This window comes from Pseudophryne corroboree, chromosome 4, assembly GCF_028390025.1.
Source record: "Pseudophryne corroboree isolate aPseCor3 chromosome 4, aPseCor3.hap2, whole genome shotgun sequence".
NCBI lineage: Eukaryota > Metazoa > Chordata > Amphibia > Anura > Myobatrachidae > Pseudophryne > Pseudophryne corroboree.
The window spans coordinates 430,899,140-430,924,447 of NC_086447.1; the positions used below are offsets into that span (position 1 = coordinate 430,899,140).

The 25,308-nt window shown below is 44.7% G+C and overlaps 1 protein-coding gene across 2 annotated transcripts in view; it reads left to right on the top strand.

The window, feature by feature from the left end:
* The window catches only part of BCKDHB (branched chain keto acid dehydrogenase E1 subunit beta), a 398,626-nt gene that overhangs the window by 284,014 nt on the left and 89,304 nt on the right, over positions 1-25,308 (top strand). The window lies entirely within an intron of this gene.

Sequence of the window (25,308 nt, forward strand, 5' to 3'; positions counted from 1 at the left end):
TAGTCAGTCAGGTGGTAATTTTCTTTATAAAGATATTCCAGAAGTGTCACAGTCAGTGTTCTTAAATTCCCAATCCACCGTATAGTCAGTCGGTAATTTTCTTTATCTCAATAGAAAAAAGAATAGATCATGGTGCAGATCAAATTTAAAGGGACAATACGTTTTAATAGACACAGGACACTCACAATTTACATAAAAAGGAAAAGCATGTAACCAATCAAATGGTACAGGTTGGAGTGTAGGCTTCTAACATCATCACGTTACCCTCCCAGAATGGTATTGGGACACCACTGGTGGTTCCGGATAGCACACCAGTTTGGAGCAGGCTTTGAAGTCCGAAGTCAAACCACATCCACAGCAAGCAGAAAACGCCACCAGCTTAACGCGTTTCGGACAATACTTGTCCTTCCTTGAAGCTTCTGAGGAAGGACAAGTATTGTCCGAAACGCGTTAAGCTGGTGGCGTTTTCTGCTTGCTGTGGATGTGGTTTGACTTCTGACTTCAAAGCCTGCTCCAAACTGGTGTGCTATCCGGAACCACCAGTGGTGTCCCAATACCATTCTGGGAGGGTAACTTGATGATGTTAGAAGCCTACACTCCAACATGTACCATTTGATTGGTTACATGCTTTTCCTTTTTATGTAAATTGTGAGTGTCCTGTGTCTATTAAAACGTATTGTCCCTTTAAATTTGATCTGCACCATGATCTATTCTTTTTTCTATTGAGATAAAGAAAATTACCGACTGACTATACGGTGGATTGGGAATTTAAGAACACTGACTGTGACACTTCTGGAATATCTTTATAAAGAAAATTACCACCTGACTGACTATATGGTGGTTTGAGAACTTAAGAACCCAGTTTGTGATATTCCTGGAACATCCTTCACCCTGAGGACATTTTCTATGTAGGTCCTTTGCGCCCACTTGTAAATCTTTGTTTTATTTTGCTCCTTTTGGAATTTTATGAGGATTCCTGTGTTTTTCAAGCAGGCTGATTTGGTTTAGGCAGCGCATTTGTTCAACACACCTGTTTTTTACAGATATACAAAAAGATGAGACCACACTAGTACCTTCAAAAAGTAGATACAAATCAATGTATAAACAGGTCAATTGCCGAAGTACTATGACCACACTAGATTGGTGGTGCTCCTAGTGGGTTTTTTTTTTTTTTTTAGATACAGAACTAAAACGGTTTGCACAGGTCCATGCAAACAGTGTTAATAAGCCTAAACTGTCCTAGCTTGGTTTGTAGCAGTATGGTTTGAAATGTATCACTGAGATGTCCTGTGAAATGGAAGAGGTCGACATATGATTCTGCAGGAATCATTTTAATTTAATTAGCTAATGTTTGGAACAAGTCTGTGAAGTTAGGGATGGGAATTGGTCCCTCCATTGTGCAAGCCCAGTTATTATGTCATATTTTAGTGGGGTGTGTAAAAAAGAGTAATTAATAGATATGGCATTTTAAGGAGGGCTCTCTTAGCGCAGAAGTCTGTCCAGAGGATTATCCCAGTCAGACTATTACACTGTATATCAGGAGTCAAGGTTGTAATATAACTCTTCCATGTTTCAGGAAAAATTTAGAAACATGCGTTTTCCTTCTCCAGCCTGGCTTTAATCCAATCCATGTTAAAAAAAAAAAACATGAAAAGCTTGTATTGAATAACAAGCATTGTGGGGATTGTAGCATCAATCCAAGTCTGTAATATAACCTTATGGGCCACAGCACTTGAAATTAACAAAAGCCTCTTGCAACCTTTCGCCACTCACTGACCCTTTATCAGAATTCCAAAAATTGCCCAAACATCAAGCTTTGGGACATCCTATTGTAACACTTAATCTAGCAGATTTTTTTTAAAGATTTTATTTTAGCATCAAAGTATTATGTTTTTTATTTACCAGGATCTCAAAACAGCATCTTATTGGCTCTCCAATGTCACATTTTGTGGCTAGCCAACAAGAAAAATCCGGATAAATCCGAACTCGCGTTAATTCTGGCATTAAGAACCGAGTAAATATGAACCGGCACATCTCTACTTCACACCTATGTAACACTCTGAACACATAGCTGCTGTTTCTTACTAATATAATACCTTTTAACACTTAAACCTCTCACTAGTGTAATGCCTTTTGACAGTTGGCTTGTGCTGGCCTTGGGGTGGTACCATGCCCTGGACTTGAACCTCAGGGGGACATTTACTAAACAGTGAAAAGAGCAGAGAAGTGAGCCAGTTGAGAAGTTGCCCATGGCAACCTATCAGCGCTGAGGTAACATCTATAATTTGCATACTATAAAATGATACAGAGCTGCTGATTGGTTGATGGGGCCACTTCTCCACTGGCTCACTTCTCCGCTCTTACCACTGCTTAGTAAATGACCCCCTTAGTGTCAAGGACCCACCAGATGAGGTCACCAGGCCGCGGTTGGTGGCCCCATATTTTTGGCCAAACTTATGCTAAGAACCTCAAAATTACTTACCGATTAGCAGTTTAGTATTTGGAGTGTGTATCTGCTTTTTCTCTTTTTCTGTGTGAAACTACAAGTTTCAGCATGGTAGCACCTCTTATTCCCCTATATAATTTTCTGTCGAGCCAGAGTCAATCTGATTCACAGTCGGAAGTGTCAGATTATATTATAATTTTGGTATTCTCTTCACTAGAATTTATATTTAAATGTCTGAAAAAGAGAGTACTTCTATAGGAAGGCTAATTGTATATCTAGCCAGATTATATCTGATTCACAGTCGGGGGTGTCAGCTAATACTGTGATTATAGTATTTTTTCTTACTAGAATGTACAGTCCGGTCCATAAATATTGGGACATCAACACAATTCTCATATTTTGGGCTCTATACAACCCCACAATGGATTTGAAATTAAACAAACATGGTGTGCTTTAACTGCAGACTTTCCGCTTTAATTTGAGGGTATTTACATCCAAATCAGGTGAATGGTGTAGGAATTACAACGGTTTCTATATGTGCCTCCCACTTTTTAAGGGACCAAAAGTAATGGGACAATCGATTTAAAAGCTATTTCATGGGCAGGAGTGGGCTAGTCCCTTGTTATTTCATCATCAATCAAGCAGGTAAAAGGTCTGGAGTAGATTCCAGGTGTGACATTTGCATTTGGAATCTGTTGCTGTCTACTCTCAATATGAGATCCCAAGAGCTGCCACTATCAGTGAAGCAAGCCATCATTAGGCTGAAAAATCAAAACAAACCCATCAGAGAGATAGCAAGAACATTAGATGTGGCCAAATCAACTGTTTGGAACATTCTTAAAAAGAAAGAACGCACCAGAGAGCTCGGCAACACCAAAGACCCGGAAGACCACGGAAAACTACTGTGGTGGATGACAGAAGAATTATTTCCCTGGTGAAGAAAAACCCCTTCACAACAGTTGCCCAGATCAAGAACACTCTCCAGGAGGTAGGTGTATATGTGTCAAAGTCAACAATTAAGAGAAGACTTCACAAGAGTGAATATAAAGGGTTCACCACAAGATGTAAACCATTGGTGAGCCACAAAAACAGGAAGACCAGATTAGAGTTTGACAAACAACATCTAAAAAAGTATTTACAGTTCTGGAACAACATCCTATGGACAGATGAGACAAAGATCAACTTGTACCAGAGTGATGGGAAGAGAAGAGTATGGAGAAGGAAAGGATCTGCTTATGATCTAAAACATACCACCTCATCAGTGAAGCATGGTGGTGGTAGTGTCATGGCGTGGCTATGTATGGCTGCCAATGGAACTGGTTCCCTTGTATTTATAGATAATGTGACTGCTGACAAAAGCAGCAGGATGAATTCTGAAGTGTTTCGGGCAATATTATGTGCTCATATTCAGTCAAATGCTTCAGAACTCATTGGGTGGCACTTCATAGTGCAGATGGACAATGACTCGAAGCATACTGCGAAAGCAACCAAAGAGTTTTTTAAGGCAAATAAATGGAATGTTATGCAATGGCCAAGTCAATCACCTGACCTGAAACCGATTGAGCATGCATTTCACTTGATGAAGACAAAACTGAAGGGAAAATGCCCCAAGAACAAGCAGGAACTGAAGTCATTTGCAGTAGAGGCCTGGCAGAGCATCACCAGGGATGAAACCCAGCGTCTGGTGATGTCTATGCGTTCCAGACTTCAGGCTGTAATGGACTGCAAAGGATTTGCAACAAAGTATTAAAAAGTGAACGTTTGATTTAGGATTGTTTAGTTTGTCCCATTACTTTTGGTCCCTTAAAAAGTGGGAGCCACCTATAGAAACCGTTGTAATTCCTACACCGTTCACCTGATTTGGATGTAAATACCCTCAAATTAAAGCGGAAAGTCTGCAGTTAAAGCACATCTTGTTTGTTTCATTTCAAATCCATTGTGGTGGTGTATAAAGCCCAAAATATGAGAATTGTGTTGATGTCCCTATATTTATGGACCCGACTGTATATTTAAATATCTGATAAAGGGAGTACTTCTATGGGAAGACTAATTGTGTATCTAGCCAGAGTAAATTTGATTTGCAGTCAGGTGGGTCATTCCGAAATACGAGATCTTTTGAGTGAGATATTGAAATCTTTGTTTTCTGATGGCTCAACGTACACAAACTTTGTGTAATACACAGTTATTAAAAATATTGTATTAAATGACCTTCAGGCTGTGTGTTTAAGGTGTATATGAAACATAAATGAATTGTGTGAATGTACACACACTTTGTTTGATGCAAAAAGTTATTTAAAATATTGGCTAAAATTACCTTCAGGCTGTGTGTATGTCACAATCTTGACTGTAATTCTCATATTTGGTGACTTACCCCTGCTTTCTGTCCTGGATCCTGTGTCTTTTCACTCACGGAGTTAAACAGCTTGTCAGCACTGAGTTTCCCGAGTTCTCTGCCTGAGAGGTAATCAGCTCCACCTGTGGTGATCTCCTGTGTGAGGCTGAATTCAGTAATCTAAAAGCAAGCATCCTGTGTTTTGCAGAAGTCCAGGCTTCAGTGTTCTCTTGGCCTGCTAGGCCTCATTCTACATCACAGCCTTGGCTAGAGTAGTCACATGACAGTGACATCACCTAATCCTGCCCACCAATCATCAAGGACCAGGAAGTATAAATCAGGAGGCTGAGTTGGAATCTGGGCCAGTTCCTCGTGTCACATACAGCCTTGTGAGAGTCTTTATGCTGAGCTCCCTTAAGGTAACCATTGTACCTAAGTTCCTGTGGAAACTCTGTTCCCTTGTTCCTGTATGGTTACTTGTGTGTTGCCATTTGATTTCACCATTTCCCTGAGTCTCAATGTAAAGGCACAGCTGCAATGTTTCGTCTTAAAGGCACAGTACTGAATTCCATGTTCTCCACTGAAAACCACAGCTGTCGTGTTTCAGTTTTACTACTGTTGTAGTTGGGATCTCCAGAGCTCAGTACTTCCGTGCTTCCAACACCTCCGTGCCTCCGTGCTTCCAGCACCTCCGTGACTCAGCATCTCAGTGCCTCTACGCACCTCAGTGCCTCTACGTACCTCAGTGCCTCCAAGTACCTCAGTGTCTCCAAGTACCTCAGTGTCTCCAAGTACCTCAGTGTCTCTACGCACCTCAGTGCCTCTACGCACCTCAGTGCCTCTACGCACCTCAGTGCCTCTACGCACCTCAGTGTCTCCAAGTACCTCAGTGTCTCCAAGCACCTCAGTGTCTCCAAGCACCTCAGTGTCTCCAAGCACCTCAGTGTCTCCAAGCACCTCAGTGTCCCCAAGCACCCCGTGCCCTTTAGCACAGTTGTACCTGTTATTCTTCACTGATTCATCAGCGCCTTTCCAGTTCTGTCTTTCAGGAGACCTTCAGCGCCCACACGTGCTTCCTGTCTGCCGACCTCATCCTGCATGAGGAGAACCTGGATTCGGCCATCTCTGCCGCGGTTCCTCTTCCCAGTCACCGGAAGAGACCCCGAGTCCACAACACTTCCAAAACCAGGTCAGTGGTGGTATTCGTGTAGTCCTCCAGTCGCCCGCGCAGACTTCGCTAGCACCGGGTTCACAAAAACCTTAGTCATGACAGTAGGAACTGGCCCCATGGACCCGGCCGAAAGTGTTTGTCTGACGCAGGACCTCCTAAGCAATATTGCAGGACGCTTGGAAGGTCTGGAGTCGACTCAGCATCAATTGGCACAGTGTCTGCAGCGGAATTCTTTCTCCAGAGATTCTCTGACCTTCTGCTCTAAGACTCCTGACCAACTGCAGATATTCTACCAGATGTTATTACAGTTACAAGAACTTTTGCCTAGTATTCTCTCTGTAATGCCTGATCTCCTCAGGAATACTACCAACGTTGTTGATCCTGTTTTGTCCCAACCAGTTAATAGAGTCTCTTCCTCTGTGCAAGGAAAAGTTGTTCATCAGAGCTATCCACGGCCCAAGCTCTCTGAAGCTGAACGTCAGCGGCGTAGGGAGCTACACCTCTGTCTTTACTGTGGAAATTCCGGTCATTTTGTTAAAGACTGCATTCTTCGCAAGCCAGGGAATGGTGACAAATCGCAGTATCACAGTGCTCATGTCTACAAGTCATCCACAGTAGCCGATCCTGCTACTGCTGACGGGGGTATCAAGATGGCTACTCGGAAAGAGACTCAAATTTATGACTGGGGTCCGGTGATTAAAAGACCTTATCCCAAGTTGGGTGTCCAGAGAAGAATATTCAAGCCATTTAGAGTCACAGAGGAGTCAGAGTGTCCAGCCCCAGGGGGGGCGTCCGTGTCTTCAGCCCCAGGAGGGGCGTCTTCAGAGTGTCCAGCCCCAGGAGAGGCGTCTTCAGAGTGTCCAGCCCCAGGAGGGGCGTCTTCAGAGTGTCCAGCCCCAGGAGGGGCGTCTTCAGAGTGTCCAGCCCCAGGAGGGGCGTCTTCAGAGTGTCCAGCCCCAGGAGGGGCGTCTTCAGAGTGTCCAGCCCCAGGAGGGGCGTCTTCAGAGTGTCCAGCCCCAGGAGGGGCGTCTTCAGAGTGTCCAGCCCCAGGAGGGGCGTCTTCAGAGTGTCCAGCCCCAGGAGGGGCGTCTTCAGAGTGTCCAGCCCCAGGAGGGGCGTCTTCAGAGTGTCCAGCCCCAGGAGGGGCGTCTTCAGAGTGTCCAGCCCCAGGAGGGGCGTCTTCAGAGTGTCCAGCCCCAGGAGGGGCGTCTTCAGAGTGTCCAGCCCCAGGAGGGGCGTCTTCAGAGTGTCCAGCCCCAGGAGGGGCGTCTTCAGAGTGTCCAGCCCCAGGAGGGGCGTCTTCAGAGTGTCTAGCCCCAGGAGGGGCGTCTTCAAAGTGTCCAGCCCCAGGAGGGGCGTCTTCAGAGTGTCTAGCCCCAGGAGGGGCGTCTTCAGAGTGTCCAGCCCCAGGGGGGGCGTCCGTGTCTTCAGCCCCAGGGGGGGCGTCTTCAGAGTGTCCAGCCCCAAGAAGGGGTTCTTCAGAGTGTCCAGCCCCAAGAAGGGGTTCTTCAGAGCGTCCAGCCCCAGTGAGGGGTTCAGAGCGTCCAGCCCCAGTGAGGGGTTCAGAGCGTCCAGCCCCAGGAGGGGGTTCTTCAGAGGGCACAGCCCCAGGAGGGGGTTCTTCAGAGGGTCCAGCCCCAGGAGGGGGTTCCGAGGGTACAGCCCCAGGAAGGGGATCCGAGGGTCCAGAGCCAGAGGGTCTACAGAGTGCTGCCCAGCCAGAGGGTCTACAGAGTGCTGCCCAGCCAGAGGGTCTACAGAGTGCTGCCCAGCCAGAGAGCCTTCAGAGCGCTGCCCAGCCAGAGAGCCTTCAGAGCGCTGCCCAGCCAGAGAGCCTTCAGAGCGCTGCCCAGCCAGAGAGCCTTCAGAGCGCTGCCCAGCCAGAGAGCCTTCAGAGCGCTGCCCAGCCAGAGAGCCTTCAGAGCGCTGCCCAGCCAGAGAGCCTTCAGAGCGCTGCCCAGCCAGAGAGCCTTCAGAGCGCAGCCCAGCCCCGTGAAGTGGGGGCTCTTGCCTCAGCCCAGCCCCGTGAAGTGGGGGCTCTTGCCTCAGCCCAGCCCCGTGAAGTGGGGGCTCTTGCCTCAGCCCAGCCCCGTGAAGTGGGGGCTCTTGCCTCAGCCCAGCCCCGTGAAGTGGGGGCTCTTGCCTCAGCCCAGCCCCGTGAAGTGGGGGCTCTTGCCTCAGCCCAGCCCCGTGAAGTGGGGGCTCTTGCCTCAGCCCAGCCCCGTGAAGTGGGGGCTCTTGCCTCAGCCCAGCCCCGTGAAGTGGGGGCTCTTGCCTCAGCCCAGCCCCGTGAAGTGGGGGCTCTTGCCTCAGCCCAGCCCCGTGAAGTGGGGGCTCCTGCCTTGGTTCAGCCCCGTGAAGAAAGGACTCAGTCCGTCCCGGTTCCAGCCGGTCCAGCAATACTCCAGGCCCAGCCTGGTCAGTCCGTCCCGGTTCCAGCCGGTCCAGCAATACTCCAGGCCCAGCTTGGCCAGTCCGTTCCGGTTCCAGCCGGTCCAGCAATACTCCAGGCTCCGCCTGGTCAGTTCGTTCCGGTTCCAGCCGGTCCAGTGTTACTCCAGGACCAGCCTGGTCAGTCTCCTTTGGTTCCAGCCAATTCAAGCATCCCCGGATCCAATCCAGTCCTACTCGTCCAGTCAAAGATTTCTCCAGTTTCAGCCTCTAAGCTTTCGTCTGATGGTTTACCACCTATTTACTTCGATGGAGATTTACTGCAATATGCCGCTTTGGTTGAACAATTTCTGTCTCGGATGGAGTCTGATCCTTCAGGTGCAGTAACTCCTTCCAACGTTACTCGATATCTGTTCCTGGCATTCAGAGGAAGAGCTTTGGAGTGGGCCAACATGCTTTTTGAGAGTAATGATCCTGTGTTCCATGACTTACAGAATTTTAGTAATGCTGTGGTTAAAGAATTTGGTCCTAAACCTATGGAATCTGACTCGGTAAAGAAATCAGGCTCTAAAGGGAATGCAGAAGGAAGTTTGTGCTGTCCTCCCAGGGATAATCTAAGAATCTCCTTCAGTAAGAATCCGACCATTAAAATTGCTCATGTTGGAGTCTCTCCTAGCCCAGAGAATTTAAATCTCCAGTGCACCTCATTTTCATCTGCAAACTGTGTATCTATGGGAGATTCATATCTTCCATTAGACTTGGACTCAGACTCTGAATTTGATCCAGTCCATGATGCTACTCCTTTCTTGGGAGCCCCCATGTTTTCTAAGGAAGGTTTTTCTTTACAGGAGATCCCGCGGTCCTTGGTCAAAACCAAACGTTCCCATAAGAAGAAGAGGCATCAACGAAGGTCCTAAATTCTTCTGTATGAATTTCTCAAGTTCCCCTAAGATTAGATGGGTGTCCGGAGTCCACCCTCGAAGAGGGGGATACTGTCACAATCTTGACTGTAATTCTCATATTTGGTGACTTACCCCTGCTTTCTGTCCTGGATCCTGTGTCTTTTCACTCACGGAGTTAAACAGCTTGTCAGCACTGAGTTTCCTGAGTTCTCTGCCTGAGAGGTAATCAGCTCCACCTGTGGTGATCTCCTGTGTGAGGCTGAATTCAGTAATCTAAAAGCAAGCATCCTGTGTTTTGCAGAAGTCCAGGCTTCAGTGTTCTCTTGGCCTGCTAGGCCTCATTCTACATCACAGCCTTGGCTAGAGTAGTCACATGACAGTGACATCACCTAATCCTGCCCACCAATCATCAAGGACCAGGAAGTATAAATCAGGAGGCTGAGTTGGAATCTGGGCCAGTTCCTCGTGTCACATACAGCCTTGTGAGAGTCTTTATGCTGAGCTCCCTTAAGGTAACCATTGTACCTAAGTTCCTGTGGAAACTCTGTTCCCTTGTTCCTGTATGGTTACTTGTGTGTTGCCATTTGATTTCACCATTTCCCTGAGTCTCAATGTAAAGGCACAGCTGCAATGTTTCGTCTTAAAGGCACAGTACTGAATTCCATGTTCTCCACTGAAAACCACAGCTGTCGTGTTTCAGTTTTACTACTGTTGTAGTTGGGATCTCCAGAGCTCAGTACTTCCGTGCTTCCAACACCTCCGTGCCTCCGTGCTTCCAGCACCTCCGTGACTCAGCATCTCAGTGCCTCTACGCACCTCAGTGCCTCTACGTACCTCAGTGTCTCCAAGTACCTCAGTGTCTCCAAGTACCTCAGTGTCTCCAAGTACCTCAGTGTCTCTACGCACCTCAGTGTCTCTACGCACCTCAGTGCCTCTACGCACCTCAGTGCCTCTACGCACCTCAGTGTCTCCAAGTACCTCAGTGTCTCCAAGTACCTCAGTGTCTCCAAGTACCTCAGTGTCTCCAAGTACCTCAGTGTCTCCAAGTACCTCAGTGTCTCCAAGTACCTCAGTGTCTCCAAGTACCTCAGTGTCTCCAAGTACCTCAGTGTCTCCAAGTACCTCAGTGTCTCCAAGCACCTCAGTGTCTCCAAGCACCTCAGTGTCTCCAAGCACCTCAGTGTCTCCAAGCACCTCAGTGTCCCCAAGCACCCCGTGCCCTTTAGCACAGTTGTACCTGTTATTCTTCACTGATTCATCAGCGCCTTTCCAGTTCTGTCTTTCAGGAGACCTTCAGCGCCCACACGTGCTTCCTGTCTGCCGACCTCATCCTGCATGAGGAGAACCTGGATTCGGCCATCTCTGCCGCGGTTCCTCTTCCCAGTCACCGGAAGAGACCCCGAGTCCACAACACTTCCAAAACCAGGTCAGTGGTGGTATTCGTGTAGTCCTCCAGTCGCCCGCGCAGACTTCGCTAGCACCGGGTTCACAAAAACCTTAGTCATGACAGTGTATGAGGTCGTATATGAAACCTAAATGCATTCTATGCTTAGACTTATGTCCCATCGCCATGTCATCTCATTATGTTATGCAATTATTCCATAATACGGAAAAATCCGATATTCAAAATACTTATGGTCCCAAGCATTTTGGATATGGGATACTCAACCTGTACTCTGTTTTGGTGGTATTTTTCCCTGATTGATAATCTTGTTGATACACAGCTGACAGTCCTTACAGAGATGTCAGATGGCAGCAACTCTGGACCAGTCCACCCTGCCTAGTGAAAGGGAGGAAGGTGTGTGTGTGTAACTGGTCCTATGTCAATGGTCTCTTCTTTCACCCTGCTAAATGTTGCAGAGTAAGAGTAGGTGTTCCCAGTGCCTACCCTTTATCAAAAGAGTAACTCACTAGGGTAAGGTGTCATCTGATTAAGACAACACAATTTCTGCACATGGGATAGTCCAGAACCTGAAAAGAGGTTCTGCTTAAGACTACTGTAAAGCTCCTCTCTTACAACTCCTCTCTAGGAAGACTGAGAATAAGTATCTAACAAATGTTAAAAAAAATTATTTTCAAATATTTACATGTTTTCCCTGTATGTATGTGTATCCGTCCTCTAGGTCAACATGCATTAGGTTGACCACTATTGGTCGACATGATTTCTAGGTCGACATGGTTACTAGGTCAACATGTTCTATGTCAACATGACAAAAGGTCGACATGAGTTTTTCACTATTTTTTTTTTTACTTTTTCATACTTTACGATCCACGTGGACTACAATTGGGAACGGTAACCTTGCCCGAAGCATGGCGAGCGAACACGGTGCACTAATTGGTGGTCCTACTCACTTTACGAAGAAAACGACACAATTGTTTTTTTTTTACAAAAACTCATGTCGACCTAATGCTCGTGTCAACCTTTTTTCGGTGTCGACTTAGTTACTGTCGACCAATAGTTGTCAGCCTAGACACTAAGTGTGGTCGACCCTATGAACCACACCCGTATGTACTGTATGTATGTATGTATGTATGCTGTGTAAGTAATCAGTATTATACCTCGATTATGGGCATTTTCTCCTTATTTTAATACTTGTTAAAATGTTTTAAAAATACATTTTTCTGGTGGTGAAAAAAGTTAGGTTGTTCATGTTGTCAAGCTAAATTACAGAGAGGTGCAGGCTGCTGTTATTTGTGAGGGCTGCCACAATCAGCTTCTGGTTTCGGAGGGTCCGCTAACTCTACAAACGGACCAGCTGAGGCTCTTCTATAGCTTTTGTTATAGACAAATGATGAGATCTCCTTTAGTCTGAAAAGGATGTTTTCTTTATAAAGAAATTGTGGTCTTTAAGCGTTTGGCAGATTTTTCCTGAGCTAAGGTTTACAGCATTTTGTGAAAACGTTCTCTTCATTATAAATATTGGGAGGCTAAGCATGGAGGAGGGAAATGTGGTTTGCATTATTTGGTAAGGTTGTCAAGTTAAATTACCTAATAGCACACGCTTATTGTGTAGCTTCTTGCGAGGACTTCCTTTATTCACTTCTGGTTGCGAAGGTCCCGGACAGTCCTGTGAACAATCCAGTCTTATGTAAATTCAGCTTAGGTGTGACTTTCTAAATGCTGGTCCAGTCAGAGTAGTTGACGCTCAATTGTTGAAGATGGACTATGCTGGAACCTTGGGGTCTTTGGAAGTTTGAAAAAAGACCTATTTCATCACTAAAAGAATTATACCTGCAGCCACACCACACTGGACGTGCCCAGGGAATGCCAGGTGCTGTAGGTACTAGTTTTAGCAAAGGCAGAATTATGGAGACAAAATGGACTTGTTCCAACGCTGATGCTTACCAACGTGGGGATCTGGTAATTATTTACCCATTACAGTGAATGCACAAAGGGAGGCTGTCCTAGCCTTTAGGAATGGACAATTCTAATACAGGAGAATGTGAAATTTATGAAATTTTATCCAGATAAGATATATTTTAGTTTTATCGCCACCTTGTGGCAACAGGAATTCCTTCTTTTTAGATCTGTTACATGTGTTATGTCAAATAAATTGTTACTTTTTTACATAGAGCAAACCATCCTTATTATTATTATTATTATTATTATTATTATTAATATTTTAACTGATTAATCTGTTCAGCCAGCGCTGGTATACATATCCTTTTCTCTATTGTTTAGTTTTAAGGAATTGACCTTCCTCTTACCTGCTGCTGTTGGTCGCGCACCTGCTTATTTATTATTTGTAATTTCCTAACAGAGCAGGTAGACCACTGGTCCCCTCATAGCCAATAGCCTGCACCTTATATCACTATCCCAACATCAGTTGTAAGATGGTGGGGCTGGCGGAAACATGGTCAAACATTGAGGTGTGTAATAAAATCAGATTTCTGTGTCTACAGGGCACATCAGCAGCTAAAATTCATTGCCAAATTGTCGAGGTGTACGGTGAAAACGTCATGTCATGGAAACAGGTTTAGGTTTGGCGCACTGCCAATGATAACGGAAGGACAGACGTTTTTAGATGAGCAGCGGGCTGGCCGGCCATTTGATCACACTACGCGTCTCAGTGTTTGACCGTACGTTGTGCTAAGGTATCTCCCTGGTCCATTTAGAAATCAGAACAAAATAGGCCACACTCCTGTTCTACCCACCACAACTCCATGTCCCTGTGGTTACAGAAGGAATACATTAAGACAATGGTTTCCAAACTTTTTTGAATCACGGTGCCCTAGAGTATTAGAATTTTTTTCACAGCAACCCTAGGCCAAAAGTTTCTTATTGAGAAATTTAGAAATAAATATTGAATTAAGTTAATTGTGTTTATATGTTACCCTTAGGGTCAGTTGTGTGGTGAGAGACCAGATTTGCTTCTGTTTGTCCACATATTTCATGATTGGCAGCCATCAGCACTAGTTTTGCCTATTACGTTGACCATAAGTACCATGACCATAAGTACCATGAATCCAAGGCACTCCTGCAAGTGCCTTGAGGGACCCCAGGGTGCCACGGCACACAGTTTGAGCACCATTGCATTAAGACATTCCCTTGTTGTCCAACGTACACCACCAGTATAGTTGAGAGAGTAATTGTTTTTGTACTGCACAGATGATTGATAACAAAGGGTTTGTTAGGTATTAAATGATCATGAATGTGTTTCTTGATGTTCCTTCTATATGATGGCAAACAGCTCATAATTGCAAGTTTTATTTACCAACAAAAAAATGTGCAAATGTTAAGTAATCACCAGCAGTCAATCCAGTTAGATCTAGTGCCAGCTGGACAGTAAGCATAAATTCATAGCTAGAATGTTATAAAAACTTGCAAGGTGACAAACATGCAGCATAGTCTAACTCGGTGCCCTCCACTTCTGGGAGGTTAGAGAGGGAGAGCTCTTAATGTGGGTAAGTTTGTAACAAATTCTTTATTTAATTTAAAAAAAAAAGTGTTTAGAAATAATTATGTTGTCATTACTTGGCACACATTCTCTGTGTGTTGACTTGCTTACCAAACAGTCATCACGGTGGGGCTTTTCGAACTCCATGTGTATATTGGTATGTATGTTGGTATGTGTGTGTATGTGTATATATATATATATATATATATACCAACAAATGTAAAACCACAGCACTCACCACCCCAGAAGCGGGGTCCAGTGTCTGCACTCACCACTCATAGGGTGGGGTGCATGTAGCCCATGGCCACCTACTTAAAAATATACACACAGAAAGTTCAGCACTCACCAAAGCAAGCTCACTTATTTTCACAACATCAATAAATAAATGATGGGGGTTTAGTTAGTGAATTGGCCAATGCACGGAAGCCTGCAAACTGCTCGCCAAGGTACCCCGTCTTCATGCAGGTCCTACACTATCACAGAGTCTCAAAATTAAAACCCAGCAACTGTGTCACACATAACATAACTGCAAATATGCCCACTTTGTTTACTGTGTATCTGCCAAATACTTCATGGCTTTTAAAGGTACACTAGTCACCTGACACTGGCCGATAAATTACTAAAGAACAGCTGACTCAGGTTTAAGATAATTGGGCTTGCATAGGGGTGCATGAACAAAGCTTGTGGCCACAGTTAATATGAGTTAACCAAAGATTAACCCTACAATATTCCAACAAATGTAAAACCACAGCACTCACCACCCCAGAAGCGGGGTGCAGTGTCTGCACTCACCACTTATAGGATAGATATATATATATAGTGGAAAGGAAATCAGCGGCACTCAGCAGACTGTTGTAAAGTAAAAAAGTCTTTAATCCGGTCCTACGCCGTTTCGGGGACTGCGCCCCGTCTTCAGGGACAAATGGTACACAAATACATTGCACTTAAAACACACTTATATACCCGCCCAAGTAGGTACTCAGTACCTGGATTAGACTCACCTGTCCCGCGCTGCCGCCCGCGCCCCGTCCGTCAGACCGAAAGCACTCGTCTCGGAACGATGACGTCAGTAGGCTGCGTCGGGCAGGGAGCCAATCCAAGGAAGTGTGGTCAGCGTTGCTTGGTAACCGCTGTAATCAAAACAACCCAGGGGTTAGTCACGCACGCTGTGCTGAGTGCTTAAAATCACTGAAAGACATAACACTGATCACACTTAACAAATCAGATACATATATACATCAATTAAAAAACACGGTGCTAACAGTTGAACTAAACGGTTCCCAACATCACAGATAATACCTAGATCCATATATATTAAATTAGGTAGCTAAACATATCATCTATATTAGCTTTTCCTATAGATTATATTGTCATGATATACTACCTAAGATTTTTAGAAATTAATTCACTGCAGTTAGGGAAATATGTCATTCAACTGGAATGCTATATCTTGTCATTAATTATAGGAAACATTGCAAACCTAATGTTTCGTTTAGTCCCCTCGGTGACAGGGTACCTAGGACATATATCCACCTACTTTCACGCTGCATAAGAATTTTGTTACGATCCCCACCCCGATGTGAGAGAGGGACGTGGTCGATTATGATCGCTCTCATGCTGGCTATCGTGTGCCTTGCCACCAAGCAATGTCGGGCAATGGGCTGTTCACTCGCACCCTTTTCTAACGCTTGTTTTATGGCACTGCGGTGTAGTGCCATCCTTTCTCTGAACTGTCTCTGTGTCTTGCCTACATAGGCAAGCCCACGGGGACATTTCAGCATGTAAATTACATGCGTTGTGGTGCAAGTGACTCTGTGGTGAATCTTGTATTGTTTCCCTGTGGTAGGGTGACTGAATGTTGAACCTGTCATTAGTGTGTTACAAGTCGAGCACCCCAGACAACGAAAGCAACCCACTTTAGGGCGCAAAAAATGGGATGATATTTGTTTAGTTAATGGAAATACATCCAATTTAACCACTTTGTCTGAAATGCTCTGTCCCTTGGTGTAACTGGGAAGTAATCGGGTACCGTATAGGGCTGGTAATGTTTGGTCAGTATTAACCAATGGCCACAATCTCTTGGCCTGACTGACTACAGTGGTGGTAGCTGTGGTGTATCTATTGACCCACGGGATTTTAGGGGCCTCGTGTGTTGTGGCTGTCAAGGGTGCTGATGCAGAAGTCAATAAAGACTCCCTAGTAAGTCGCATGACTTTGAATTTATTGGCCAAGAGTTCCTCTCGTGGATACCCTCTTATTTGAAATTTATCCACCATCTGTTCTAATGCCTCATCTAATTGCTGTGGATCAGAAATGATGCGTCTGGCCCTCAGCATTTGTGAATATGGCAAACCCTTGCGTGTAGAATATGGATGAAAACTGGCGTGATGTAGTGCCGAATTCCTGTCAGTAGGTTTGACATATAGATTAGTTTGTATTTGCCCTGATACTAACTGGATAGCCACATCTAAGAAGTGAATCTGAGTCTCAGACATCTGGTACGTAAGTTTAACAGCCCCATCAGTGGCATTATGTTTATCTAGTAATGCCGATAAAGATTCAGCACTACCCCTCCAAAAAATCAGTAAATCATCTATGTACCTCTTGTAGAAATACATAGATGATTGTTCAATAGAACCAAACAGGACAATCTCCACAGAATACATATATGCATTTGCATACGATGGGGCCACTGGGGACCCCATCGCACAACCGGCTAGTTGTAAATACATACGCCCATTGAATGTAAAATAATTACGGGTCAATACTAATGTTAATAGCTGCAAAAAGACATCTATTGCTGGACCCGTATATAATGGGTTGTCAGTAATGAGATGCCGTACAGCCTCCACACCCGAAACGGCGTAGGACCGGATTAAAGACTTTTTTACTTTACAACAGTCTGCTGAGTGCCGCTGATTTCCTTTCCACTATATCGGATCTTGCCTTTGATCCCCAGAGGGCACCGCAGCAAGTAACTACACCCCTACTAGAGAGTGCCGAACCACAACCGCTACCTATATATATATATATATATATATATATATATATATATATATATATATATATATAAAATGTAGTATACTGTATAAGTGCATCTACAAATTGTGTTTTGGCAATAAATAATTCGAAACCCATTGCTTTTTTTTTTTGTTCTGTGTTTTTTCCCTGAACTCCTAAAGGTAACATAGTGACATCGTATTTCTGGGATAATATTGCTATGTAATAGCTAGTGGATTCCATTAATGCAACATTTTAGACTACAGCATTCATACAGAAATGCACAACTGGGCTCAGGTGTTCTAGGATCTTTTATTATTGACTTTCACTGTGTGGTGCATGAGCTGTCTGTTGTTACCAGCTGTGTTTCATGGAAACTGTTTGTGTTCAGATGGCTCATGATGTTACAGTGGATTTATTGCTGTTGACATGAGAGATGGGAGCATGGTCCAAGTTTTGGCTAAAAAAAAATGTATTTAGTTTTTTTTTTTTTAAACACATGCTTCAAAATTCTGCACAGCAATTGTACACTGCTGAAACAAAAATACATGTGATTATTTTATGTTCTCAGATGGTATTTTAATGTGTATATTTCCAGACAGAGTAGGTGGTTATGCCTGTGAGAAAAAAACAAAAACAGATTCCTGGGTGAAATAAAGTATCTTTTGGATATGATCAGAATCTGAGTTACGTTAGCATTGCCTTCTGCAGCCTATTCTTTTAGACCGAAGGATTCCGTTCTGACTTCGTTTCAGTTTTCTGTAATAAACTCCCACCCCCTATGGAGCTGAATCTCATGAGCACCTCCTCCTAATTACTGTAGTCAAGAAATTCTTCAGGGCTTAACAGCCAGATGTTTAGAAGCTACATTTGGAGAATTATGACAATCTCTATTATTATTATTAATAAGCAGACAACACTGAAATGAGTATTACGGTGGCAGAACACAACACAGAGGGATTTAGTGCCATCGAAAGGGAGTATGGAGTAGAAGATGGTTTAAGTAAGAGAAGGAAAGGCACATGAGGGAAGGGAAGAGGGCCCTGCTCGTGAGAACTTACATTCTTCTACAGTTTGCTTTTATCATTCAGACTGTAAACAAAGGGTTATCATTGGTGGTGCAGGAGATGGTAACAGTGAATATCACAACCACAGAGCTACAGTTTTCCAAAGCTAAAAAATATTTTCATGGACATCTACCATAATGCACGGTCACAGCATTTTTTCCCCAGAATTGCAGTTGGATACCTTTTATTATATACTTTCATTAAAATATAAAAAAACATTTTAAGTAATCTGTATGGTTTGTCCATTATCCCTTGTCGCTTTAGCTACTCCTTAATTTCAGTTTTTCTGTCTGTTTCCTTCAGAATGAAAGAAAAGAGGTTTGAGGAAAGATGATAATGGAAATAATGTACTTGAGAGCTTTTAATAATGAAAAAAAGAAAAAGTTGTCTATAAATAATTCATATTGTTTTTGTCCATTCTCTTCTCTTGGAGCAAAACAAATAATTTAGAGTAGCACTGTCCATCTAGTGCCTGCTGACCAGACTTGCTGTAATAAATGTCCCCCAACCCCCCCCCCCCCCCCCAAGAAATAAAGAAAATGCAGACTAAAAAATATCCTTATTTTGCTGAATTGTAGGACTATAATCGTCACTTCTTTCTGCTTTGTGATCTTGTTGGAATAGGATTGCAGAGCTTTAAGCCAAACACCATCGGTGAAACAATTTAATATTTTGTAGCCAAATGCAGAGAATTGCAGACATTTCTTGAGCTTTTTTTAAGAATATCACTCATCTCTAGTCGTGGATTACTGTATAGAGCAGTTTTAGAGTTACTTATGATCTGCTTAACAAATGTAATTTAAACTGGCATAGTCCAGGAATTGGTAAACACCACTAGAGACTGTGTTTAGTGAGTCATGGGAAAATCAATGAGGTTCGGAATATATACTTATTTGTGTATTTTAAAAATATTAACGTTGACATGGGTACCTATTAATCTAGATAGATGAATCATAATCTTCCAGGATAAATAAAATATATATCTATGCTACAGAAGATTTATATAGGTTTGATTGGGGAAGGGAAAACTGTAATCTTTAGGGACTTTTTGGAACATATTACGTGAATATATTTTTCCTTTGACTTGGATTTGAACTTTCCATATTTAGGCACTCTGTTAACTTTTCAGTTTGGTGCCTAGCCACATGTGAATGTAATATTTGGAAGATTAACCTATACTTTTGTGAAACGGAAGATATTGTACATCTTGTGGTCATGTACAATATAATCAGCAGACTTCAGGATTTTGTCAGTTATCTTTAAAATAAATTAAGCTTTTAGTTTTTGTGTTCCGTTCTGGGTGCTTTTGTAACATTATATACTTTGTTTTACTTGAACAAAGAGACTATCATTAACCGTTGATTTTTCTCAACTCTTGACACTAATTCGGTTGCAGGAATCCATTATGTTATGACACATCATAAAGATATGTTCCTTCAAATTGCCACTCGCTCTTCTTGACATTTTTGACTTCTATTTTAGTAAGCACAGTAGTAATTTGTCATATCATAGTTTCACTACATACTAAGTTTTTAACTATCATTGTCACTAACAGATAGGCAATTAATCAGGTATAATAGAGCTGTATGGTTTATTTTATTGTTTACTTAAAATCAGGGTTGAAAAAGAAAACAGTTTAAAAACAATAACTTTTTTGTTTAAACCATGATGTTTTATTTTGCAGGAATGTTTTATTAAAAAAAATAATCCTGCTTATTATATTATTACTGTTAAATATTGCTATGTATTAGAACCCTTAATCAACCATGTTTTAATGCTTTCTAACATTAACAATCCAATGTTATTAGGCTTTGGTATTTTTTATTTTACATCTTTCAATAAAACCAGTTTTTTACTGCTCATCATTTCTATTACATCTGACTATAACACCAGAGTTCTCCTTTCTTTTTTTGTTTGACTATACATCTGAATATATGTAGATACTGTAGATTAAATATATTAAACAATACAAGGTACACTCAGATATAGATGACATTGAAATAAGAATAACAAGTTAATATTAAGCATTCGTCCTACTTATTACTTATAATTGAATAAATCTAAATGAAAAAAAGTCTTCTCCATACTGGGCATGAGAGAGCTGATAATACTATGTATACCCATTGTGACTTTTTCAGTAGTGCACATAGGGAACAAAAAGTAAAAAAGGGTTATCATTGCTTAATAGATAGACCCCATACTAATACCCCTTTTCCACTAGCTCAAAAAACATGGGGGCGCGCATTTACCCGTGTTTTTTGCAAATGGAAAAGGGTCCCCCCACAAAAACCCGTGAATCCTACCCGGGTAAATACCTGGGTAGGACACGGGAATGATCCGGGTAGGGTTGTAGTGTAAACAGGAGCCGTTTACACTGTATGGAAGGGTGGCGCTGGGAGATCATGTGATCTCCCAGCGCCGCCCCTGCCGCGTCACTAGCAGCGTCACCAACCCAGCAATATGCCGGGTTGGTGACTGCTGATGGGAATGGGGGCTGAGCACGGGCCGCAGCCGGGTAGCACCCGTGTCAGGCTCCCGGCTGCGACCTGTGCTCATAGGTGGAAAAACAGGATTTTGGTACTCACCGTTAAATCCTTTTCTCCTAGTCCGTAGAGGATGCTGGGGACTCCAAAAGGACCATGGGGTATAGATGGGATCCGCAGGAGCTTGGGCACACTAAAAAGACTTAAAACTGGGTGTGAACTGGCTCCTCCCTCTATGCCCCTCCTCCAGACCTCCGTTATAGGAACTGTGCCCAGGAGAGACGGACAGTACAAGGAAAGATTTTTGTTTTAACTAAGGGCTACCAAACTACCAGCCCACACCATAAACATACCGTACAACCGGAATAACGCCAAACCAGATAACAGTATGCATAAAACTCCAGCAACCAGCTGCAACAAACCAATACACAACTCGTGTACAAACTAACTTAACCAGTAAGAAAACACACTGCAAGTAATAGTCCGCACTGGGACGGGCGCCCAGCATCCTCTATGGACTAGGAGAAAAGGATTTAACGGTGAGTACCAAAATCCTGTTTTCTCTTACGTCCTAGAGGATGCTGGGGACTCCAAAAGGACCATGGGGATTATACCAAAGCTCCAGAACGGGCGGGAGAGTGCGGACGACTCTGCAGCACCGACTGAGCAAACGCCAGGTCCTCATCGGCCAGGGTATCAAACTTATAGAACTTAGCAAAAGTGTTCGAACCCGACCACGTAGCTGCTCGGCAAAGCTGTAGCGCCGAGACACCTCGGGCAGCCGCCCAAGGTGAGTCCACTTTCCTGGTAGAATGGGCTTTAACCGATTTCGGCACCGGCAGTCCTACCGAAGAATGAGCCTGCTGGATCGTACTACAAATCCAGCGTGCAATAGTCTGTTTTGAAGCGAGATGACCAATCTTGTTGGCCGCATACAAAACAAACAACGCTTCAGTTTTTCTAGTAACAGCTGTCCTAGAAATATATACTTTTAACGCTCTTACAACATCCAGAGATTTTGGAATCGCCACCTCTTCCGTAGCTACCGGAACCACAATAGGTTGGTTAATGTGAAATGAAGAAACCACCTTCGGTAGAAATTGTTGCCGAGTCCTCAATTCCGCCCTATCCGAATGAAAAATCAAGTACGGGCTCTTATGAGATAAAGCTGCCAATTCCGACACTCGCCTGGCAGATGCCAGCGCCAAAAGCATAACGACCTTCCAAGTGAGAAATTTCAACTCAACCTTACGCAAAGGTTCAAACCAGGAAGACATGAGAAACCGTAAGACGACATTGAGGTCCCATGGAGCTACAGGAGGTACAAACGGTGGATTGATATGCATTACACCCTTCACAAAGGTCTGAACCTCTGGGAGGGCAGCTAACTCTTTTTGAAAGAAAATAGACAAAGCCGAAATTTGCACTTTGATGGAACCCAATTTCAGGCCTGCATCTACGCCCGCCTGTAAAAAGTGGAGAAAGCGACCCAAGTGAAAATCCTCCGCAGGAGCCTTTTTAAGCTCACACCAGGAAACATACTTCCTCCAGATACGGTGATAGTGTTTCGCCGTAACCTCTTTCCTAGCCTTAATGAGAGTTGGAATGACTTCCCTGGGAATACCCTTACGAGCTAAGATCTGGCGCTCAACCTCCATGCCGTCAAACGCAGCCGCGGTAAGTCTGGAAACAGGCATGGACCCTGCAACAACAGATCCTCTCTGTGGCCAAGGATCTTCCACCAGAAAGTCCTGAACATCCGGGTACCAGGCCCTTCTTGGCCAGTCTGGAACGACGAGAATCGCCTGAACCCTTGCTCGACGAATGATCCCCAGCACCTTTGGAATGAGAGGAAGTGGAGGGAACACATACACCGACTGGAAGACCCACGGAGACATCAGGGCGTCCACTGCAGTGGCTTGTGGGTCCCTTGACCTGGAACAGTACCTCGGGAGCTTCTTGTTGAGCCGAGACGCCATCATGTCTATCAACAGAATTCCCCAGCGTCTTGTCACTTCTGCAAATACCTCTTGGTGCAGAGCCCACTCTCCCGGATGGAGGTCGTGTCTGCTGAGGAAATCCGCTTCCCAGTTGTTCACCCCCAGTAGGAAAACTGCTGACAATGCGCTGACGTATTGTTCCGCCCAGCGAAGGATTTTTGTGGCCTCCGCCATTGCCGCTCTGCTCCTCGTTCCGCCTTGCCGGTTTATATGGGCCACCGCTGTGATGTCTGACTGTACCAGGACCGGTCGATCCTGAAGAAGACTTCTTGCTTGGAGCAGGCCGTTGTAAATGGCTCTTAACTCGAGAATATTTATGTGGAGACAGGCTTCCTGGAGCGACCATTTTCCCTGGAAATTTCTTCCTTGGGTGACTGCGCCCCAGCCCCGGAGACTTGCATCTGTCGTCAGAAGTACCCAATCCTGGATACCGAATCGGCGTACCCCCAGGAGGTAATGAGCTTGTAGCCACCACAGGAGAGAAATTCTGGCTATGGGAGATAGACTTATCTTCCGGTGAATGTGTAGATGAGAACCGGACCATTTGCTCAGCAAGTCCCACTGAAACACGCGGGCGTGAAATCTGCCAAATGGAATGGCTTTGTACGCCGCAACCATCTTCCCCAGAACCCGAGTACAATAATGGATTGACACACTCGTCGGCTTCAGAAGTTCTCTGACCATCGTCTGCAGTTCCCAAGCCTTTTCTTCTGGAAGGAATACCTTCTGTAACTCCATGCCCAGAAAAGGAAGCCGAGTGGTCGGAATCAACTGGGATTTCGGCAAATTGAGCACCCAACCGTGCTGTCGCAGAACCGATAGTGACAACTCTACACTTCTCAGCAACCGTTCCTTGGACCTCGCCTTTATCAGGAGATCGTCCAAGTACGGGATAATTGAAACCCCTTGTTTGCGAAGAAGAACCATAATTTCTGCCATGACCTTGGTGAAAATCCTCGGAGCCGTGGAAAGCCCAAACGGCAACGTCTGAAATTGGTAATGAGAATCCTGTATCGCAAACCTGAGGAAAGCCTGATGTGGAGGATATATCGGCACATGTAAGTAGGCATCCTTTATGTCGACTGACGCCATAAAATCCCCCCCCTCCAGGCTGGCAATCACCGCTCGAAGGGATTCCATCTTGAACTTGAAGACTTTCAAGTATGGATTGAGGGATTTTAGATTTAGAATTGGTCTGACCTAACCGTCCGGTTTCGGTACCACAAAGAGGCTCGAGTAGAACCCCTCCCCCCGCTGGGACGGAGGGACGGGAACAATGACCTTCTGTAGACACAATTTTTGAATCGCCGCCCGGACCACCTCCCTGTCCGGAAGAACCACTGGTAATGCCAAAATGAAGAACCGTTGAGGGGGCATCTCCTGAAACTCCAGTTTGTATCCTTGAGACACGATTTCTAACACCCAAGGATCCAGGTCTAATTGAATCCAGACCTGGCTGAATACCTGAAGACGGCCCCCCACCGGTCCGGACTCCCCCAGGGAAGCCCCAGCGTCATGCGGTGGACTTGGTAGCAGCCGGGGAGGACTTCTGGTCCTGTGCGCCTGAGGCTGCAGGAAGTTTTCTTCCCCGTCCTCTACCCTTTGAGGCGAGGAAAGACTAACCTTTCCCACGCCTGTATTTATTGTGACGAAAGGACTGCATTTGTTGATGTGGTGCCTTTTTCTGTTGTGTGGGAACATAAGGAAGAAAAGAGGACTTACTCGCGGTCGAGACTAGGTCCGCCAGGCCGTCCCCAAACAAGACAGTACCTTTAAAGGGTAGAGCTTCCATAGACCTCTTGGAGTCGGCATCAGCATTCCATTGATGGAACCACAAGGCCCTCCTGGCAGATATCGACATGGCATTGGTCCTTGATCCCAAGAGACAGACGTCCCTTGCCGCGTCCTTTAGGTAATCCGCAGCGTCCTTAATATAACTGAGAGTTAAATGGACATTATCTTTATCAAGAGTATCCATGTCAGTAGCTAAATTCTCAGCCCATTTAGCAATAGCACTACTCACCCATACCGATGCCGCATCAGGTCTGAGCAATGCACCCGTATTAGCGAAAATGGACTTCAGACACGTCTCCAACTTGCGATCCCCCGGATCCTTGAGAGCTGCCGTGTCAGGAGACGGAAGCGCCACCTTCTTAGACAAACTGGATAGAGCTTTATCAACAGTTGGAGATGTCTCCCATTTTTCCCTGTCATCAGAGGGGGAAGGATACGCCATATAAATCCTCTTGGGAATCTGCCATTTCTTATCCGGCGACTCCCAAGCCTTTTCACAAAGCGTATTCATTTCATGAGAGGGGGGAAACTTCACCTCAGGTTTCTTTCCCTTGAACAAGCAAATCCTTGTTTCCTGCACCGCAGGTTCATCAGAAATCTGCAAAACATCCTTTATAGCCACAATCATGTACTGAATACTCTTAACTAATCGTGGATGTAACGCAGCCTCAGTGAAATCGACCTCGGAATCAGAGTCCGTGTCGGTATCCGTATCCACCACCTGAGTAAAAGGCCTCTTATGGGACCCGGATGGGGTCTGTACCTGAGATAAAGCCTCCTCCATGGACTTTTTCCACACCTGCGTCTGTGACTCAGACTTATCT